Source organism: Marmota marmota, unplaced genomic scaffold, assembly GCF_001458135.2.
Source record: "Marmota marmota marmota unplaced genomic scaffold, marMar, whole genome shotgun sequence".
In the NCBI taxonomy this organism is placed as follows: Eukaryota; Metazoa; Chordata; class Mammalia; order Rodentia; family Sciuridae; genus Marmota; species Marmota marmota.
Genome location: NW_026000174.1, coordinates 48,859,430 through 48,881,754, shown reverse-complemented (window position 1 = coordinate 48,881,754; position 22,325 = coordinate 48,859,430). Strand labels below are relative to the sequence as shown.

Sequence of the window (22,325 nt, the reverse complement as noted above, 5' to 3'; positions counted from 1 at the left end):
ATGGTTAAATATATTAAGTGTATTATAATATTGACAATGTATAGTTTTTATTGAAAAGTATTCAAAATACTTTTGCCTCCTTATGAAATAATGATCCTAATTTCTCTAAATATCTTATGCCACAAGGGAAAGTAAGGGCATTTGCCAAATATATTGAGCAATAACATTTTACCAGCTGTGATTTTGAGCAGACATTTGATTTTGCTGCTTTCTAAATTAAAAGCAGAAACTGATAGAGCATTTGCTTAAATTAAAATACCTAGAAATACCCCTTACAGGCAAAGTAACTTGATTTAATTTCTACATGTTTTTCTAATAATAACCTGACACCAGTAACCAAAGGCTTGGATAAAAAACCCATAAATTATCATTTGTGTATAGAACAAGATAGAATGAGACTAAACATGATCTCCTAAAATTTATGTTTATTCATAAACACAGTCACAAAATAGATGCAGGAGGTTGCACCTGTTTAAGGAACATTCTCTCCCAGATTGCAATTAACTGAGTTTCATCATCTACTCTAGGTGAAATTTCTGTAGGAGGATGGAGTTAATTAAGTGCATTCTATGAAAATTATTACTATTAGTAGAATATGGAAAATAAATTGCTACAGTAGACATATAGAAAATGTTATATGTAGTTTATTACGTAATCCTTTAAATTTCAATCATGACCAAGGGAAACAAGGAAAAAAACACATTCACAAGCATGCATGCAAAAAATTTTAAATAAATACAATAATATCAAATTACTCACATTAATTAATGTTGAAATTATAAAGTAAAGGTTAAACATTCATGCAATTTTTTACTTCTTCACATTAAATAAAAATAAAATGGCTTTATCTTCAGTTGCATGAAATGTGGAAGAAAAGTAGTTTGTGAAATAAAATAACTTGACAACTGCCTCAGTTTTTCTATAGATGTAATCTTATTTTCTTCCCTGAATGATGATGATATAAAAATGGTCATATTTTTGTCTTTTAATTTTCTTACCATAGAAAGTAGAAAACTGGATTACTTTTTAAAATATAAAATGGTGTTATTGGCTCAAGATAACTTTTTAATGAAACCAAATGCAAAATTTCTGGTAAATATATTATAGTCCCTTGAAGGTAACAGTCAGTTAAACAAGTTCCATTGTCAAAGTCCATATTTTTGTAACTTAGAATATGACTTCAGCAAATCAAATAAAAATCAAGTTCAAAAAAATCATAGACATAATTTATAGGAGAATCTCTTAACATCTGTTCTTTAGCAGTCATTGTTCTTTTTATTGTTGGACAGTTCCATTTGAGGTATCAATCATATTTGCAAATATAAACAAATAGAAAGAAGGCCTTTTCTATCTTCTGCAGCACAGAATTACAAGCACATGAAGATGGTTAACATATATTTGAGTATTAACAAAATATATTGCACTACTTTGTATATTTCTTATGTAATTTTTCCCCTGATATTTTTATCTGGTTATTCATCTCTGCTCACCCACAAAATTGCCACTATTGCTCTTAGATTGTGGATCCAGTTATTAAATCTGTCGTCCTAAGCATTATAACTAGAACTCTGGATCAATGTTATTTATTGAGATTAGCAAATGACATGACTTTTCAAGGTCATACTGAAGAGATTTATTTGGCCAATATGGATAAATGACACTTTGTTTCATTTTGACTTTCTGTCTCTTTAAAAATCAATTTAATCCTACCAGGAATTTTATGTCAGAATATGAACTCTCTATTTTCCTAACTTTATAATTAACATTCAACAGGGCATCTAATCAAAGCATCCCTTTCTCATTAGTATAGTTCTGACAGTTTCATCATCAAGTGGCAAGTGTTCCAGCAAATTGTGTTGATATCCTATCAGATGTGTCAAGAACTTGATCTTCCTTTCCATTAAGTCAGATTAGGGACAAGAACCAATTTCCATTTTGAAAATATGACTGAAAACAAGTGACACTTTCCCAGCAAAGTTATCTAATAGAAAATGGATTACTATCACATTCTCCTTCCTATATATTCTACAGAAGTCAAGTATTTTAAATATTAATTGCATAATTTAATATTGATGAACTAATGTGAAAAGTGAAGAAAAGAGTCCTTGAAATCAATTAACTATTTAATTCCAGTAAAGCTTTAAAATATTATAAAGAAAAGCAAACTAGCTACTGGAATTATGTCATGACTATGAGTGACATGATTTTTTTAAAACAGTTATTTGAGGGCAGGTTTATTTGCTCTTCCACTTATTGTTTCATATATCTCATAATTTTGTATTTATTTTCCGATCTTAATAATATCCAATCCTGATTATGAGAAAAGGAAGATGGCCCTTTTAATTATGTTTAATACACACACACACACACACACATATATATGTATGTGTATATATATATATATATATTTATGAGCACATATGATATAAATTACATTATGTCCCTTCAGACCAGCAGACTACCCTTGGAGGTCAAGCCCAGAGGCCCAGAAACACCCACACCAGCCCACAAGGATCAAGGCTCTCAGTAGGCCCTGTTCACCACTTCCCCAGCAGGGAAGACACCTCCAGAGCCTAGCCTTTGGCACAGGACCACCCCTTCTGACCAGCAGACTACCAGGGGAGGTCAAGCCTAGCAGCCCAGATCCACCCATTCCAACATACACAGGACCCAGACTTAGAATGCAGTAGCATTCATTGAGGGCCACCAGCAGGGTCTGGAAGACCATCATCAAGGTGAGGTATAGACAATCTGCATGGGTACTGCAAGAATATAGTGAAGAAACTGCAATATCTGCTATTCAAACTGCAAGAAAGGAAGACACATAGATAACATGAAAAAACAAGGGAGGAAAATGCTCCAAACAAATCATGACACTATAATACAGAACCCATGGATATCAAAGTTGATGAAATGTCAAAGAAGGAGTTCAGAAGGTTCATAATTAAAATAATTTGTGAATTAAAGAATGACTTTAATGAGCAAATACAGGCAAAAATTGATCACTCCAACAATGCAATAAGAGAGCAAATACAGGTAGCAAAAGATTACTTCAAGAGAGAGATAGAGACTCTGGAAAAAAACAGTCAGAAATCCTTGAAATGAAGGATACAATAAATCAAATTAAAAACTCAATAAAAAGCATAACCAACAGTTGAGATCATTTGGAAGAAAGAACGTCAGACAATGAAGACAAAGTGTATAATCTGGAAAATAAAGTTGATCACACAGTGAAGAAAGCTAGAAATCATGAACCGAACATCTAAGAATTATGGGAAAGCATCAATAGAACAAATCTAAGAGTCATTGGGATAGAGGGAGGCACAGAATTTCAAACCAAAGGAATGCACAATCTCTTCAACAAGATAATATCAGAAAATTTCCCAAGCATGAAGAACAAATTGGGAAACCAAATACAAGAGGCTTACAGGACACCAAATGTACAAAATTACAACAGATATAAACCAAGGCACATTATAATGAAAATGCGTGGCATACAGAATAAAGATGGAATCTTAAAAGCCACAAGAGAGAGGAATCAGATCACATATACAGGGAGACCAATTCGTATCTCAGCAGATTTTTCAACCCAGACCCTCAAAGCTAGGAGATCCTGCAACAACATATACTAAGCTCTGAAAAAAAATGGATGCCAACCAAGAATCTTATATCCAGGAAAACTAAGCTTTAGATTTGATGATGAAATAAAAATCTTCCATGATAAACAAAAGTTAGAAGAATTTACAGCTAGAAAGCCTGCACTATAGAACATCCTCAGCAAAATATTCCAACAAGAGGAAATAAAAAACAATAATGAAAAACAGCAGACAGAAGGATTACACTAAAGGGAAATCTAATCAGAGGAGAAACCAAGTCACATTAAATACCAAAACTAAACAAAAAAAAAAAAATGGCTGATAATACAAATCATGTCTCAATGATTACCCTGATTGTTAATGGGCTAAACTCCCCAATCAAAAGACATAGGCTAGCAGATTGGATAAAAAAAAGATACAATAACATGCCAATATGCTGCCTCCAACAGACTCATCTCATAGAAAAAGACATTCACAGAGTGAAGGTGAAAGTTTGGGAAAAATCATACCACTCACATGGACTGCAAAAACAAGCAGAGGTTTCCATCCTCATATCAAATAAAGTAGAATTCAAACTAAAGTCAATCATAAAAGATAAATAAGGACACTACATACTGCTCAAAGGAAACATACACCAATTCTTAACAGTTATAAATATATGTGCCCCAAACAATGGAGCAGCTATGTTCATCAAACAAACTCTTCTCAAGTTCAAGAGTCAAATAGACCACAACACAATAATTTTGGGTAACTTTAACACACTTCTTTCATTAATAGATAGATCCTCCAAACAAAACCTGAACAAAGAAACTATAGAACTCAATAATACAATCAATAACTTAGAATTAACTGACATATATAGAATATTTCATCCTTCCACAAAAGAATATACTTTCTTCTCAGCAGCACATAGATCCTTCTCTAAAATAGATCATATACTGTGCCACAAATCATCTCTTAGCAAATATAAAAAAGTAGAGATACTCCCCTGCATTGTATCAGATCATAATGGAATGAAATTAGAAATCAATAATAAAATAAGAAATAAAATGCACTCCAACACCTGGAGACTAAATAATATGCTACTGAATAAACAGTGGGTTGCAGAAAACATCAAGGGGGAGATTTAAAAATTTTTAGAGGTGAATGAGAACACTGACACAACATATCGAAATCTCTGGGACACTATGAAAGCAGTTCTAAGAGGAAAGTTCACTGCATCGAGTTTATTCCTTAAAAAAAGAAAAAGTCAACAAATAATTATTTAACACTACATCTCAAAGCCCTAGAAAAAGAACAAATCAACACCAAAAGCAGCAGAAGACAGAAAATAATTAAAATCAGAGCTGAAATCAGTGAAATTGAAACAAAATAAAAAATTGAAAAAATTGACAGAACGAAAAAGCTGGTTCTTTGAAACAATGAATAAAATTGACAGACCCTTAGCTATGCTGACAAACAAAAGGAGAGAGAAAACTCAAATCACTAAAGTACATGATGAAAAAGAAAATATCACAACATACACTACAGAAATACAGAAGATAATTAGAAATTATTTTGAAAACCTGCATTCCAATAAAATAGAATATATCGAAGGCATGGAAAAATTTCTAGAGTCATATAATTTGCCCAAATTAAATCAGGATGATACATACAATTTAAACAGATCAATGTCAAGTGACAAAATAGTAGACGCCATCAAACGTCTACCAACCAAGAAAAATCTAGGACCAGATGGATATACAGCTGAGTTCTACAAGACCTTTAATGAAGAACTAATGCCAATACTCTCCTATTTATTTCAGGAAATAGAAAAAGAGGCAGCACTTCCAAACTCATTCTGTGAGGATAATATCACCCTGATTTCAAAATCAAAGACACATCAATGAAAGAAAACTTCAGACCAATATCTCTAATGAACATGCATCCAAAATGCTCAATCAAATTCTGGCAATTCAAATACAAAAACATATCAAAAAGATCATGTACCATGATCAACTGGGATTCATCCCAGGGATGCAAGGTTGGTTCAACATACAAAAATCAATAAATGTAATTCATCACATCAATAGACTTAAATAAAGAATCATCTGATCATCTCAATAGATGCAAAAAAAGCATTTGACAAAATACAGCACCCCATTATGTTCAAAACACTAGAAAAACCAGGGATAAAAGGAACTTACAGCACTCCTTTATGTTCAAAACTCTAGAAAAACTAGGAATAAAAGGAACTTATCTCAACATCATAAACACTGTCTATGCTAAACCTCAGGCCAATATTATTCTAAATGGAGAAAAATTGAAGGCATTCCCTCTAAAAATTGGAACAAGAAAGGTATACTCTCTTTCACCACTTTTATTTAACATAGTTCTGGAACTACTGGCCAGAGCAATTAGACAGAGGAAAGAAATTAGAGGGATACACATAAGAAAAGAAGAACTGAAATTGGCACTATTTGCTGACAATATGATTCTATACCTAGAAGACCCTAAAAGTTCCACCAGAAAACTTCCAAAACTAGTAAATGAATTCAACAAAGTAGCAGGATATAAATCAACACCCATAAATCAATGAAATCCACAGAAAGGGAAACAAGAAAAACCACTCCATTTTCAATAACGAAAAAAAAAAAAAACTTGGGAATCAACACAATGAAAAAGGGGGAAGATCTATATAATGAAATATTACAGAACCGTAAAGAAAGAAACCAAAGAAGACCTTAGAAGATGGAAAGATCTACTTTGTTCTTGGCTAGCCAGAATTAATATTATCAAAAGGACCATACTTTCAAAAGCATTATTCAGATTTAATGCAATTTGGATCAAAATTCCAATGACATTCCTCATAAGAATAGAAAAAGCAATCATAAAATTCATCATTATATGAATAACTAAATCAGAATAACATCATCAGAATAACTAAAGCAATCCTTAGCAGGAAGAGTGAAGCATGGTGGCATCACTATATCAGACCTCAAAATATACTACAGAGCAATAGTAACAAAAACAACATGGTATTGGCAGCAAAATAGACTTGTAGATCAATGGTACAGAATAGAGGACATAGAGACTAACCCACAAACTACAATTATCTGATATTAGACAAAGGTGCCAAAAACATTCATCGGACAAAAGATAGCGTCTTCAACAAATGGTGCCGGGAAAACTGGAAATCCATATAAAACAAAATAAAATTAAACCCCTATCTCTAACCATGCACAAAATTCAACTCAAAATGGATCAAGGACTCAGGAATAAAACCAGAGACCTGCATCTAATAGAAGAAAAAGTAGGCCCTAACCTCCATCATGTGGGATTAGGCCCCAACTTACTTAACAAGACTCTTTTTGGCTCAAGAATTAAAACTGCGAATCAATAAATGGGATGGACTCAAACTAAAAAGTTTCTTCTCAGTAAAAGAAACAATCTGTGAGGTGAATAGACAGCCTACATCTTGGGAGCAAATTTTTACCCCTCAAAATTCCCAAAAAATTCATTTTTATCCATCAGATAGAGCACTAATCTCTAGGGTATATAAGAACTCAAAAAGCCAAACACCAAAAACAAATAAATAAATATATAACCCAATCAGTAAATAGACCAAGGACTTGAATAGACACTTCTCAGAAGATGATATACAATCAATAAACAAATACATGAAAAATGTTCATCATCACAAGCAATTAGAGAAATACAAATCAAAACCCCTCTAAGATTTCATCTCATTCCAGTCAGAATGGCAGCTATTACGCATAAAAACAACAATAAGTCTTGGTGAGGATGTGGGGAAAAAGGTAAACTCATACATTGCTGGTGGAACTGCAAATTGGTGGAGCCAATATGGAAAGCAGTATGGAAATTTCTTTAAAAAATTGGGAATGTTACAACCATTTGACCCAGCTATCTCTCTCCTTGGTCTATACCCAAAGGACTTAAAAAGAGCATACTACAGGGACACAGTCACATCAATGTGTATAGCAGGACAATTCACAATAGCTAACTGTGGAACCAACCTAGGTGCCCTTCAGTAGATAAATGCATTAAAAAAATTGTGGCATATATACACAATGGAATGTTACTCAGCAATAAAAGAGAATAAAATCAGGACATTTTCAGGTAAATGGATGGAGTTAGAGAAGAAAATACTAAGTGAATTTAGCCAATCCCGAAAAATCAAATGCCAAATGTTTTCTTTGTTATAAGGAGGCTGATTCATAGTGGGATAGGGAGCCGAAGCATGGGAGGAATAGATGAACTCTAGATAGGGAAGAGGGTTTGGAGGGCAATGGGGCAGGCATGGTGTAATTAATGATGGTGGAATATGATGATCATTATTATCCAAAGTAAAGGTATGAAGACATGAATTGGTTTGAATATACTGTGTATACATCCAGAGATATGAAAAATTGTGCTATATATGTGTAGTAAGAATTATAATGCATTCCACTGCCATATATAAATAAAAAACAAATAATTTTAAAAACTAAATTACATTTTGTGCAAGTTCTGTCACAGGAAATGAAATCACAACTTTCACTTTTGTTCATTATTATTTTAGATTCAACATTTTTATTAATAATGATTTTCAATATTTCTTCTCATCCTCAATCTTGCTTCCAACACTTGTCCTACATAGAAATTCAAATAGTCACATTGGGACCCAATTATTTTTAGAAAGAGTATGTGAATAACCATTTGCAAGGCAAAAAGGATAAAAAATCTTTTCTTTGGGTCTATTTTCAGAGACTAAAGTGTTTTATAACAGGAATACACCTATAATAAAAAGTAATGAATCTAGACCCTCATCTTTGAAGTTAATGAGAATGTGAATAAAGAGACCCCAGAATATGGAGGACTTAAGGATACTATGTGCATGTTCTGATAATTTCATGAAGCTCTGATAATTCAATCTGGAACAAGAAATGAAAATGAAAATAAGATCATTAAGTTGTACCTCAGTATAGACCATTCAACTAGCAAGTAAAGTCCCTGGGTCTATTCCAAGAACCATAGATAGATGATAGATAGATAGATAGATAGATAGATAGATAGATAGATAGATAGATAGATAGAAGAAAAAAGAATTTAAGAATCTAAGAAACTCAATATCTTTAGAAAGGTCAATGGCAATCGCAGGGCTTAGCTCACCATTAGACAAAGTACAAAGAGGCATCCTGTAAAGTTCAGGTGTGCTTCTGTGTTTAGTAACATAGAATTTCAGAACTGATCATTACATTTTGATCATCGATATACACAACTTTGATTGGCTTTATACTACACATGTGAGTTACTTCATAAGGGTTTTTTTTTTTCCTTTTTCAGTTGTGTAGTTTCAACTCCTAAATACTGTAGCTGTATATTTTAAGTTTTATTGTGGAAGAAAATTTTTTAAAAAGTATAGTGTGGTGAAGCCCCTGGCCCTGGAACGGGAGTAAGTTTCCTGCTCTTTGTTCCGCATGTGGAGGCGAGTACCACTGAAGTATGAATCAGCCTTGTGGGCTTTCTGTCAGCCCTGTGGGCTTCCTGTCTATCTGCCCTCCTGAGAGCCTGGGACAGATTGTACCTGCTGATTAGTGGCCCAGCTGGGCCTGGCATGACCGACCTGCAAAACCTGACCTAGTCTGCCTAAGGCTGCTCGAGACCGCTTCCTGTAAAGTGTGTGTGTGTGTGTGCTTAACCCTGAGGGTGGGAGGATATATAATAGGGGGGTAGAAAAATAAAAGTTGTCTCCTGGATGAAGAACCTTGGTGTCCTGTGTCCTTTAACCTCGCCGTCCCTCGCCGGACTCGGCTCCTTTGGCCGGACGCGGCAGTATAGAAATGTGAAAAATAGTAGACTAATACTCTCAAATTCCAAGCATTTAGATTCAGCAATTTTAATATATTGCTATAATTTCTCTCAAAGTATGTATATGTGAGTGCCCATATGGACACTTGAATATATTTTGCTGAATCACTAAAATGTAAGTTGTTGACATCAATTCATTCCCAAATATTTCAGCATGTATTCCTAAAAACAAGGATATTATGTGACATCATTAAAGATATTACCACAGTTAAAAATATTATTAATGATTCCTTAATGCCATCTATTGCTATATTATTCTCAATTATGCCCAAGTCTTTGTTAAAGCTTTTCTTTTCATTGTCCAATTAAGATATTAACACTTTTTGACTTTTACTACAGAACAGCTCTCACATTTTAAACTGACCTTGATATCTTTCACAGAATATATGATTGTAGGTATGTCCCATGTTTTGAAACTGTCTGTTTGTTTTTGGAATTCATTGTTTGACTGGTTATTATTACCTCTATATTTTCGCTACACTTTAGCCTAGTGATAAAACCACTTAGTAAATTCTTACAATTTTATTGTAATTTATTAAAAGTGTTGCATTACTCAATATCTACATCAATCAGTTAGTTTATGTGCTTGAAAAATTAATGAAAACAAAACATACAGTATACTTTTAGGACGAACAAAATAATAAATGAACTAATGAGTTTTAAAAATACCCAATTAAGTTAATAAAAGCCAATAAAATTTAATTTTTTAATTTCTATTTAGCATTAATATTTCCATATCAGTAAAACAGAATTGCAAATTCTCAGTATCTATTTTATGCCTTCATAAATAATAATATGCTGAAAATATCAATGACATTCTTCATGAATTAAAGATGGTAATAGAATTATCTGTGAAATTTTGTTGAATAGACTTTAATAAGCAACATTGCAGATTTATTTTAAAAAATTATCTAAATACACGAGTAGAGATGCATTTTTTTCTATATTTGAGAAATGCAGTGGCTGCTTTACCTATTTTATTTTTTTCTATTTCATTTTATGTTGTTTTGTCTTAGCTTATTTTTGATATTTTCAATCAATGACAAGTCCTATAACAATACAATGAGGAATAAACTGTAGCAAAACATATTTTTTTCTTCCTGTTAGGCTGTATTTTTATTTTTGTGTGTATATACATGTATTTACATCACCTTCTTCAAAATATCACACATCAAGTTGTGTCTACACAAACTGATCACTCTATGTGGCTTGAAGACATGCTCTTAACTCTCTTGGTGATATGAAAAGCAACCATAAACATAGATAGTTGATGTAAGCACATTTTTCTTATAAAAGCAACATTCTGTCACTTCACAGTGGCCTCCTTTAGACAAAATGTTACTTTAGTATTTCCTAAGAAATAAAGTTGAGAGAAAACAGCAATGCTTCCTTTAGCTGTACAAATGTCTAAGATTGTATAGATAACGTAGTTATATACTTTGTAAATAACCATCTGAAAATTTATCAAAAAGAAATTGCTCCTATGATATATTAATCAAATAAGAGTGATTAATGTCAATTTCACTGCCTAGAGAGAAAACCCTTCTTATACTTAAAATCATGAAAATGGGCATATTCTCATGAGAAGGAAAGAGGGCATATTAGTTATTGTTAAGTCATTTTACTCCAAAAAATATGTGGGTTTAACAGAATTGAGATTATCTGTTATTTGAACAACAGCCAGGTGCTGAGGTATTCCAGATAGCATTGACATCACTCAAAAACTCAAGCACTTATCATAGTGTGGTTCTAATACTTTCCACAAGTTGTTTCTAGAGAGCAATGGGAAGGGAAAAGGATGGTGAGGAAAAGCAAATCTTTTTCTTAACCATCTCCATCCAGGCACACAATGTCAACAACAAAAACAGAAATATGACTTTAACTAAAAATTCTTTGGAAAAAATTAATTAAAAGGATATGTTACAGATCCAGGGCATTCTGATAAATTGAGGCAGTGCAATAACTCCCCATTCAAACCTGGATTCTTGAGATCAAGTCAAAAAAAGATTTTAGATATGTGGTTCAGAGTAACAGGCACAAATTTATTGAAGGCATAAGGAAAGAAAATGGGAGAGAGAGAGAGAGAGAGAGAGAGAGAGAGAGAGAATCCTCTCAGAGAGGGGAGGGACAACATGCTTTTTCTGCACTCCATTTTAATTGAGTATCCTGCAGAGGTTACCAGAGGGTGCCAAACAGGCCCACCTCTTGACTTTTGACTGACAGCATGATGACATCAAACTTTCAAGTCCCTACTGCCATGACAACTTTATGCTGACCAGTTCTAATTGGATTCTTAACCATAAATTCTTAGATTTTATTGTTAGGAGAAATTATACTAATGTTCCTGAGTTTCAGAATCTGGTCCGTGAAAAGGGTCACAAAAGCCCCCTCCTTCAGGATAACTTGGATTCCTCTTATTAAGGTTATTTCAGGCCTGCATTTCTCCTGCAGAAAACAGGTAGTTTGCTGAGAAATTTGATATAACTTAAGCTAGGCAGGGCTACAAGTGATATCCTTCTGGGAAAAGAAGCATGTGGGTTTAGCACAGTGGGCCCATTTTGTAGAATTTTTCTGTTAACTTTATGTTCCCACCATTCATATCACTCTGCCCCTTATCATTAGCATGAATAAACCCTAAAGGTATCCTCAGGTTGAGTGCTCAGAAACTTGTCTGCAGAAGAGTAAGGGAACAAGAGTCTTTGACAGGCAGTTGTTATTCTCTGCTTTGAGTGGAAACTTGGAGAGGTTCAATGAAACCAATTAAAAGAAGTTTTTAATCTCTATAACAACAAAATAATTACTCATATTCATGATTTAGCCATTTCTCACTCACAGCTTTCCATGTACATTCTATGGATTAGTGAAATTTCATAGGAATAATTTTAAATGTATTTAGAAACTATGTTATCATTATTAGTTAATGAAGATTATTTTCTGCTCTGCTTCTCTTGTGCAAGACATTGTACAAAATACTCATTTAGGTTACATCATTAAATCTTCACAATAAACATCAGAAGTGAGTGCTAATATTTCTGTTTGCAAAAGGAAAAGCTAAGGCTAGAAGTGTGATACAAACTGTTCAAGGTTAGAGTAGATGCTTAGGTGTTGGAGGATTTGAAAATCAGAATGTAGTGGAAGAAGAAGGAATGGCCAAAGTGCAGCAAAGCAAGAGACTATGAGCCATCTGCTGGTATTTAGATTTGAAAAGACATAGATTAGAAAAGACATTAGAGGAAGGAGGAGAAACAGTTTCTAAATGAGAAAGAATAGGTGATAATTAAGAGAAAATAAAAGAGCAAACGCAAATAAAAATTTTAAGAGAAAATAAAATACCAAATGCAAATTAAAATTTTTTAAAAAAGTGTAACAAAAGAAAAAAGAAAAAAATAAAGGTTTAACCATGTTTTTGGATGCAGTAGGTAGGGATTGGAATTCATGCATCTGTGGGTGAGATCCAACTGGGTCAGATTGTAAGAAACCATTCTTTGAAATGAAAGATAAGGAGATGGCTGGGGATGTGGCTCAAGCGGTAGCACGCTTGCCTGGCATGTGCGGGGTGCTGGGTTGGATCCTCAGCACCACATAAAAATAAAATAAAGATGTTGTGTCCACCAAAAAACAAAAAATAAATATTAAAGAAAAATTTTCTTTCTCTTTCTCTCTTTAAAAAAAATAATGAAAATAAAGATGTTTTGTCCACCGAAAACTAAAAAATAAATATTAAAAAATTCTCTCTCTCTCTCTTAAAAAAAAAAAAGATAAGGAGAAAATTTTGTATTATGCAAATACTGTGGTCCTTGTGCTTGAGGCGAGGGAAGCTGACAGATTACGGATCTTTCATCTAATACAATCTTAACACTTGTGCTTTGAGCATGTGTGCAAAAGAAATTTGCCAGATTTATGGTCTGTATTATTTTGATTTTGATGAACACAGCAAGATATTACCAAATTTGTGGAAACTATATATATTTCATCTGTTTTTACTATATCCTATGCTAATGTATTTGTAAATAGTAATGATTGTGAACATGACAACAGGAAAAAATAATCAAAAATAAAATTTTTATTTTATTTTATTTTTTAATTTTTATTTCGTACATACATGACAATAGTGGAATGCATTATAATCATAATTATCCATTCACACACAATTTTTCTTATATCTGTATATAAAGTATGTAATTTTCTAGTTTAAAAATTAAATACAACCTTTATTTCTATGAAGACTATTGTTAAAGAAAGCCGATCCTACCATAGGGAAGTAGCCAAATTATTAAACATTTTATAGATATTTTTCATTCAATATCATTCCCTCCTAAATTGTGCTAAAATTTTATTTTAACTTCACTGAAATGTTTGATTTCTTTAATACAAGAGTCTAAAAAAACAGAGCATTAACAAATTATTTTATAATTTTGGAGAAAATCTTTCTTAAGAACACAATAAAACGACAGCTAACATCCTGTACTAAGCCATTGTGTAACTACATTGCTATATCAATCCATGTAATTCTCCCTATGACATGTGAAGTAAATATTATTACTTACTACATTTTGCAGATTTTGGAAATTGAAGTGGAAAAATATAATCAATTGTCTTGGAGTACTTATGTCACCTCTTTCGTTTATATAATGAACCGTTATTTTTTTTCCTTGCATAAATTGATTTATTTTCTGTCATTTGTAATAATAATAATAATAATGATAATAATAAACTCTGCTAGTGGTATCCTTCTGTAATGTAGGTTCATCCCACAGCATGGTTCTTTTTCTCATTGTTACACAAACTTGTGAGGAATATGCAAAGGATGCTCTGTGATATGCCTTTTTCTACCTTATTACCTTCTTTCCCACATAACAGGAAGATTCTTCAGAGAGTAGGCTCATCACTACTTCCCTGATATATTCATCAGTTTTTAAACTGCTTCACCTACTGTAGATGCTTCCACTCCTATCAACAAACAAACATTTTATGATTGATTCTTGATTCCTCCAACACCACTACCCCTGTTATCTACTCTCTTCTCTGAGACTTCTTTGTTTAATTGGAAATTATTTGTGCATTATCTTCTTATGTAACATTTTCTATGGGAAAAAATACATCTTTAATTCAAAGACCACAACCACTGACACCTATTCCTCCCACACCAAGTGGCCTTTCTAATCAAAGTTCTTCCACAAATGTTGGGAGAAAACTGCAGTACTGTATACCTCATGATGAGATTGTTAGGTAACAAAAGGATGACCATGGTGGGAACAGGAGGTTAAGAGAATAATTTTATCAAATCTGCCCACTGTGCTAATCTCTACATGTTATCTTTTCCAAGAAGTAATTTACCTGCAGCCCTGCCTGGCCTAAGTGGACAGGTATGTCACATTGCTCAGCAAGCTACCTGTTAACTGCATGAGAAATGCAGGCCCAAGATAATGTCAAAGGGAAGAACTCAGGAGAAATTTGTGAGCAGATCCTGAAAATATGGGAGACAAGGGTAGTTTCTCATAACCATATAATCTGAGAGTATTTATGATTCAGAATCCAAAATAGGTCAAGGGGACCTAGAGTTCCCATGAGAGTGGATGCGTGAATATCTACCATTGTCTTTCCTTTTTCTCTTAATATATATGACAGTGGAATGCATCACAATTCTTATTACACATATAGAGCACAATTTTTCATATCTCAGGTTATATACAAAGTATATTCAAACCAATTGGTGTCTTTGTACATGTACTGTCATATTGATGTCAGTCAAAATTCAAGAGGTGGACATGCATTGGACTATATGGAAACTTCTCTGATCTCCCCAGTGAAATTGGAATGGATGAGAGGCATATTGTTCCTACCCTAAGAGGACCCACTCTCTCCCTTGAGAGTGTCCCCCTCACTTTTCCTATCCCTTCAATAAACTCATTCATGTTACTCCCAGTGACATATCTGAAATCTTTCTGACTTGATATCAAGAATCAGGGTTTGAAGAGGGGTTTTTTCATTGCCCCAGTTTCTAAGAAGGCCCCAGCTCTGTGACAAAAGGATTATTTTTTGAAGGGAGGAGACCCAGGATTTAACTCAGGGGCACTCAACCACTGAGCCACATCCCCAGCCCTATTTTGTATTTTATTTAGAGGCAAAGTCTCACTGAGTTGCTTAGACCCTCGCTTTTTCTGAGGCCAGCTTTGAACTCAACGGATCCCGCTGCCTCAGCCTCCCTCTCGAGCCCCTGGAATTAAAGGAGTGTGCCACAGCACCTGTCTGAAAGAATTCTTTTTTGTTTTTCACTTAAGGTCTTTTGAATCCTCACTTTTTCCTGCTAAATCTGGATTTGTTTAAATGTCTGGAAATAAAAATCTCTCTTTAAGGGTTTGGATAGGCTGGGGATCTATAAACAGATCTTTGAAATAATACAGGTTTTAATTATACACTATCCTATCAGTAAATCTTTGAGAGCTACATTTGTCCTAGGTATTATTTCTAACTTATCAGCTACTTGGCAAACAGGAAACATCACTTCAGCACTGATAGAAATTATGTTCTGGTGAGTTAACTCTTCAGCTGTTTTTTTTTTTTTTTAAATTTTTTTAACTTTGTGACCAAAAGACCTAAAAAGAACAATTTTAGAGGAGGAAAAGCTTATTTGGGGGCTCATGGTTTCAGAGGTCTCAGTCCATAAAAGGACAGCTTCTTTCCTCGGGGCTTTAGCTGAGTGTGAACATCATGGTGGAAGAGTGTGGTGGAGGAAAGCAGCCCAGGACATCTCATCAGGAAACAGAGAGAGACTCCACTCACTGGATACAAAATATGTACCCCAAAGACATGCCCCCAATTCCACCTGCTCTGGCCACACCCTACCTGCCTTCAGCTTCCACTCAGTTGATTCACATCAAGGGTTTAATTCAATGATTGAGTTAAGATTCTTATAACTTGATCTTTTCACCTCTGAACCATTTTGTATTGTCTCACACATGAGCTCTTGGGGGACACTTTATCTCTAAACCATAATACTAATTTATTGTAGTATATACAATTTCAAATATAGGAAAGTATTTTAGAGTCACAATAATAGAGTAATAATGTAACATAAAATAAGAAAAACTATCTATTGATTCTATAAATTATTTTTAACTATTATAGCTAAGTTTTAAAAAGTTTCTTTCGAAGAATCTAGAGATTAGTGAATTGGAAGGAGGAGATAGTACTATAAACTAAGGAATGGTAATAGCTAAGATTCCTTCTGACCATGAATCAAAACTTTAGGGTTAAGTTGATCAGTTGATCAGATAAAGTGAAGTTTTATTCTACATAGTAGCTGTCAGCTTTTTATTTTTTTTTACACTATTTACTAGCAAAAATGTGATTCCTTTTGGCACTTTTGCCTTTTTTTTTCAACAATGAGAAATTACAGTGTCATAGGAAGTCAAAAGTAGTAGCAAGAACGGGAAATTGGAAATTTTGGACTGCAGTCACCGCTGATGCAACTCTAAATACAGCATCTTCAGGCCTGTTTGTCACCATGTGCCAGGCCTTTGAAAGAGGCCTTGTCATTCAGATGCTCTCAGCTGCAATGAGTTGTGACACTTTGCTCATCTTTCTATGTTAGTGAGCATGCGTTTTCACCTTGCTCTGCATGATTAGGCTCTCTGCCACTTTTCACAGGTTTTCGTTTGAGAGCTGTTTTATTAACAGCTTCCAAATCTAGTAAAGTGGTATTTTCTGTATGGAATGATGATTTTTCCCACCTTGTTTAGGAGAAGTAGGATGAAAGATTCAAAGCATCAGTGATATCCAAAGGCTTATTAGTACTCATGTACTGAGAAAATGAAAAAAAAATTAACTTCAACTTACATATGCATAAGCTGAGATAGAAAGTTTTTATGAATCACAGTTTTTTTGTGGAAACTACATTTCTTTATTCAAAATTCAAGTTAAGGGGCTGAGATTGTAGCTCAGAGGCAGTGCACTCATTTGGCTTGTGGGAGGCACTGAATTTGATCCTCAGCACCACATAAAAATAAATAAATAAATAAATAAATAGAAGTATTATGTCCATCTACAACTAAGTTTTTTTAAATCAAGTTAGATTGTAGTTGTTCTTTAAAATATTAAACTCCATTCATTAAAAAGTTGTTTGATGTCTTTTTGCTAGACATTAGACATTAGTCTAGCCTTCCTGATAATGCACTCCACAAGACAGATAAGATTTATGGTGAAGAAGATCTTCATTTTAAGGAGGGAAGATACTATTTTCAGATAGTCACATATTTTATATATCACGTAAAACAAGGTAATGTAGTATTCATGTGATATATAAATGAACTGTTCATTGTGTATTTTGGGAGGTTACTTAAAGTAAAATATCCAGATAGTAGTTTTCTGATGTCTGTATTTGACAAGTTGTATGTTATCAAGACCCAGAAAGAACACTAGTGAAACTGCTCTGGTTGTTAGTGAGGGAAAGAAATACAGGATAAAGTTGCATGTCCTTTGTTGACTTTGTCAAGAAGATTTTAATTATATATTCAGTGCAATAAGAAATCACTCGAGGATTGTAAATTGAAGCATATTTATTTATCAAGGTAGCTTGGAAAGAGTATTTGAGAGTCTGATATAAAATTTCTTATCCTGAGCTAAAGTCATTGCAGTGAACTTGGGGAAAAGCTGTGAAATGTAGTATGTATTAGGAGGTGAAACAATCAATTCACTAATGAGTCAAATGTAGCTTATGGAGAAAAGTAAAATGTAAACCAAATAACCCCTGGGTTTTTGATTTGAGAAAAGAGTTGTATAAAGAAAATAATTACTGTGCTAGAGATAGAGAATTGAAGGCAAAGAGAGTTTTAAGAATGAATACATTGATAACAAGAAGATGGATATTTTCATATCTTAGCAAAATAAATTCAATATACATTCCTCTAATCTCCACCTGAAGATAACTAAGCGTGTGTGTGTGTGTGTGTGTGTGTGTGTATGTGTGTGTTTGAACCCAGGGTCTCATACATGCTAGGCAAGCACTCTACCACTGAGCTACATCCCCAGATAACTAAATTTAAATTATATTAATTACCACAGGACTATGAACTTAATTGCTATTTGGATGAAGAATAATAAGAAAACTAGTTAATACATTTGTCAGTATTTCACAACAGCTACTGATTTTTCTCTGTCCCAGTGTTACAGAGACATAGCAGCTAGCATTATTGTTAAATTACATATTTATAATCTGTCAATTTAAAGGGCACAATTTATACTTAAAAACATTAATTAGATATTCTCAAATAATTTTTCTGTCCACTTAACCTGAAGTCATCTTCACCAATATAACAAAATGAATATTTTTTATGCCACAGACCACTTGTCAATATTTAAAAACAAAAAGACATTTCACTTTTACCAATTTCATCTGTATCTTGTCTTAAAATCATCTTCTTAAAATCATGCACAACAGTTCAACGTAAGCAATATAATAGTAATAGAAATATCAGAGACCCATGATTAATCTGTTACTCTTTTGTGAGGAAAGAGAAGAACGTAGACAGATGCTGATTGATGAAACAAGGGGCAAGAAAGATCCACCAACATGATTGAATAATTTAACATATAGGCATTACACTTAGAGTATGGATCATTTTGTGATTTTATAAGTTCAAAACATAAATAATAAGATTTATTCAAATTAAGTATATGTATTAAGCATACTTTTTATATTTGTTAAGAAATTGGTCTTGCATTTTTTACTTATCTGTTTCTGAAAAGTGAGAATATGCTCACTGTGGCCAGTGTCTTTCAATTTATAAGACCTAGTTTCATTAGAGGGCATATTTTGGGGAGTTGTTTGCCCCTGGAATTGAGGAAGAAAGAAAGAAAAGAATTTGGATTAAAAAGGAAGTATAGGCTTGTAGTACAGCTACAGCTTCATCAACCTTAGAACGGAGAGACTTTGGAGACTCAAGCTTATGAAGAAGTTCTGGATTTTCAATCTCCAATAACATGCCAGTGATTTTACCAGCAAGAGTAGGGTGCATGGCTTGAATAAGAGGAAATAGCCATTCACCCAACATTTACTTTTGCTCTTGAAGTGGGGCAGATGCTAACATGGAAGCAGTCAAAGGTTCCTGGCCTTGTACATGAATAGCAGGCTGTTGTATGGTAACTAGTGACTGTGTATTAAGATGTTGCTGAGGATTGGGGACTCCCATAGCATATTTATACTGTGGAATGGTGCAGACAGCAGGGGTAGCTGCTAAAGAGGCTTCCTAGAAAGCAGTTAACAGTGTCACTGGTGTTCCAACAGTTTAAAATTGACCACGAAAAGAAACTCATGCTTCACGGAAGAAAAATTATCTAAACATTGAAAAACTTAAATATCATGGAAAAAAATTGCAAAATATAAAATAAATAAAAAAAGAGGAAAGGAAACTTGAACCTTATGTACTGAGGAAATGCCAGGTCTAGCAAACAGTGCTAGTCCTAGATTACTTGATTGAAACAACAACAATTAAAAAAATAAATAAAATCACAAAAAAGTAGTAAAATATAAAAACAAATTAATGTTTTATAGACATTGGGAAAAAGAATTTTTAGCAAAGTACAAAATTTAAAGCATTACTCTCTTAAATCTTGTAAATCTTTACTGGGGAATAGCTCAGGATATCAGTTCTGATTTAAGTAACAAAATGATAAGTGAGCAAGGAAATGTAATTTGGATGATAAAATTCTTGCTTTAATAAAAATTCCTTAAACAGTGAAAAAAAGGAAGTATAGGTTTGAATATGAAGGAAAGGAAGTTTCTAGACAGTACAAATGATATTTTGTAAAGATTTCTAAATTTAGGAGCAGGATTAGTATTAGAACATAAGTTCATCAAAGGCATAGAGGTAAATAAGAACCAGCTATTTTATGCAACCAAGCAAGAATGAAATGTTGTGATTTAAGTAATACTAGAAAGTATTGCCTAACTTAGGCATTGGAAGAGTATGCCCATGAAGCCTCTTGCACCATGCTGGTTAAAAGGAAAAAGAAGTATTCACATAAGATTGTAGCACAATACAACATATTCAAGGGTAAGATTAACCTAGAATGTTCCATACAAAGGAAGATGAAATAACAAAGACAAAGGAATGTGAAATAGATTGTAATTGCAGATATCCAGAAAATTGGCAAAAATCCATTTGAAACATTAAGTCAGGAGAAAAAGAGAAGAAGCTGCAAGAGAAAAATTAGTGAGGCAGGCAGATGAAAATTCATAGAGGTATTTTAAATTCTTAATAACAATATATATCTATATATAATGTAAATTATGTTTTAAAAAACTTCACTATGCATGCTAAATCTTTTATTATCTTTATAATCTTTACAACAACCTTGCTTGCACAAATGTTCCATGAATTATCTCTATACAAGTAAAATTCTTAGTAGTGCTCTTGAAATCTGCTATATCTTTGCTGTTTTTTTTAATTCCCATTGTTAGTTTTCTTGTTCTGATACTTATAGATAGAAATATGAAAAAAAATCTCACATTACAGATAGAATTTGTCAATTTATAATAATATTTTGCTTGGGTTTCATTTAAAATAATTTGAGAGTATGTCATTGAGTTTGTGTACCTTTTAAATTTTTCTCATTTTCTTGTCTAATTTAGACTTATCTCTATAAAATAATTCACTTTCTTTAGGTAATATTTTATTCTATGAAAATTATTTTAGCTGACATTAACAAGCAATTACACTATTATTTTGTTTAGCATACCCTACATTATTTTTACTAATTTAAGATTTTACTTGTATTTATTCTATATCCACATATTTATATATAAAGTTGATATATGTATTGTATTTCTTATTAACAGTATTCAAATGAGTCTCCTTTGTGATAGTCATTGTGTTTTTATCAGAGGATTTAATGTGTTTACCTTTAGTGTAATTTTTCATGCTTTACAACTATTACCCTACATTATGTTTTCTATATGTCTTGCATATTCTGTATTTTTCCTTTTTATTTTTACCTTCATTTGTGCTGACTGAACATAATCAAAGTCCACAGTATGGTATATCTTTATTTCTATCATTTTAGTGATCATATGAGAAATACCAATATGCAAACCCCCTTATCAAAATATAAATCCCATCAGTCATTTTATCCTCTTCCTAAATTAAATACTTTCAGAATAGTACCATATATGTACTCCTTTCCTGATTTATGCATAACTAATAAAAACTTTGTCATTAAGTTATTTACATAGGAAGAAAATTCTGAAGGGTTCATTATTTGGGGGTTGTGTGGAGGAATGACACTGGCTTAAATTTAGAGTTTATTATTATGTATAACATATAAATTTGGGCAATAATTGAGAGTTTACTAAAAGGTATTTGACTTCTATTATTTATTTATATTGAGTATTTAGTGTAATATAATTCAGGGAAAATGTTAACTTCTTAATTTATATTACCCAGTGGGCCACTGGCAAATTAATGTTTTTCTGTACATTTTGCATGGGTTTACATATATAAATTAATGCATTATATGACCAATTTCTGTGTGTTTTGTGTGTATATGAGATGAGAACTAACAAGGATATGTTTTGAGTTGTTATGTGATTATTTTTCAACTATAAGTTATTTTGAAAAAGCAAAACAAAACAGAAAAGTGAAACCGATGACCAGTAGACATAGAATGTAATATATTGACTTCTTACACCATCATATTCTGGGCAGTCGAACAAAGTAAACTGAACAACAAACAAACAAACAAATAAACAAAAAAATTAAATAAATTATAGCAATCTAAATGTAATACTTTAGAATTATTCAGAAAGTCTACACATATATTATATAATTTAACTCTTTCTTTTTCGCAACAAACTGTAGATGATTACAAAGAATTCACTGG

At 32.8% G+C, this 22,325-nt stretch overlaps 1 long non-coding RNA gene across 1 annotated transcript; it reads left to right on the top strand.

Annotated features, from left to right (window-relative positions):
* Positions 1 to 2,924: 2,924 nt before the first annotated feature.
* Positions 2,925 to 20,191, top strand: LOC125611978. Its single transcript, XR_007342214.1, has 3 exons — positions 2,925 to 2,936; positions 9,256 to 9,260; positions 19,689 to 20,191. It is a non-coding gene; the product is annotated as an uncharacterized LOC125611978 (long non-coding RNA).
* Positions 20,192 to 22,325: the final 2,134 nt, after the last annotated feature.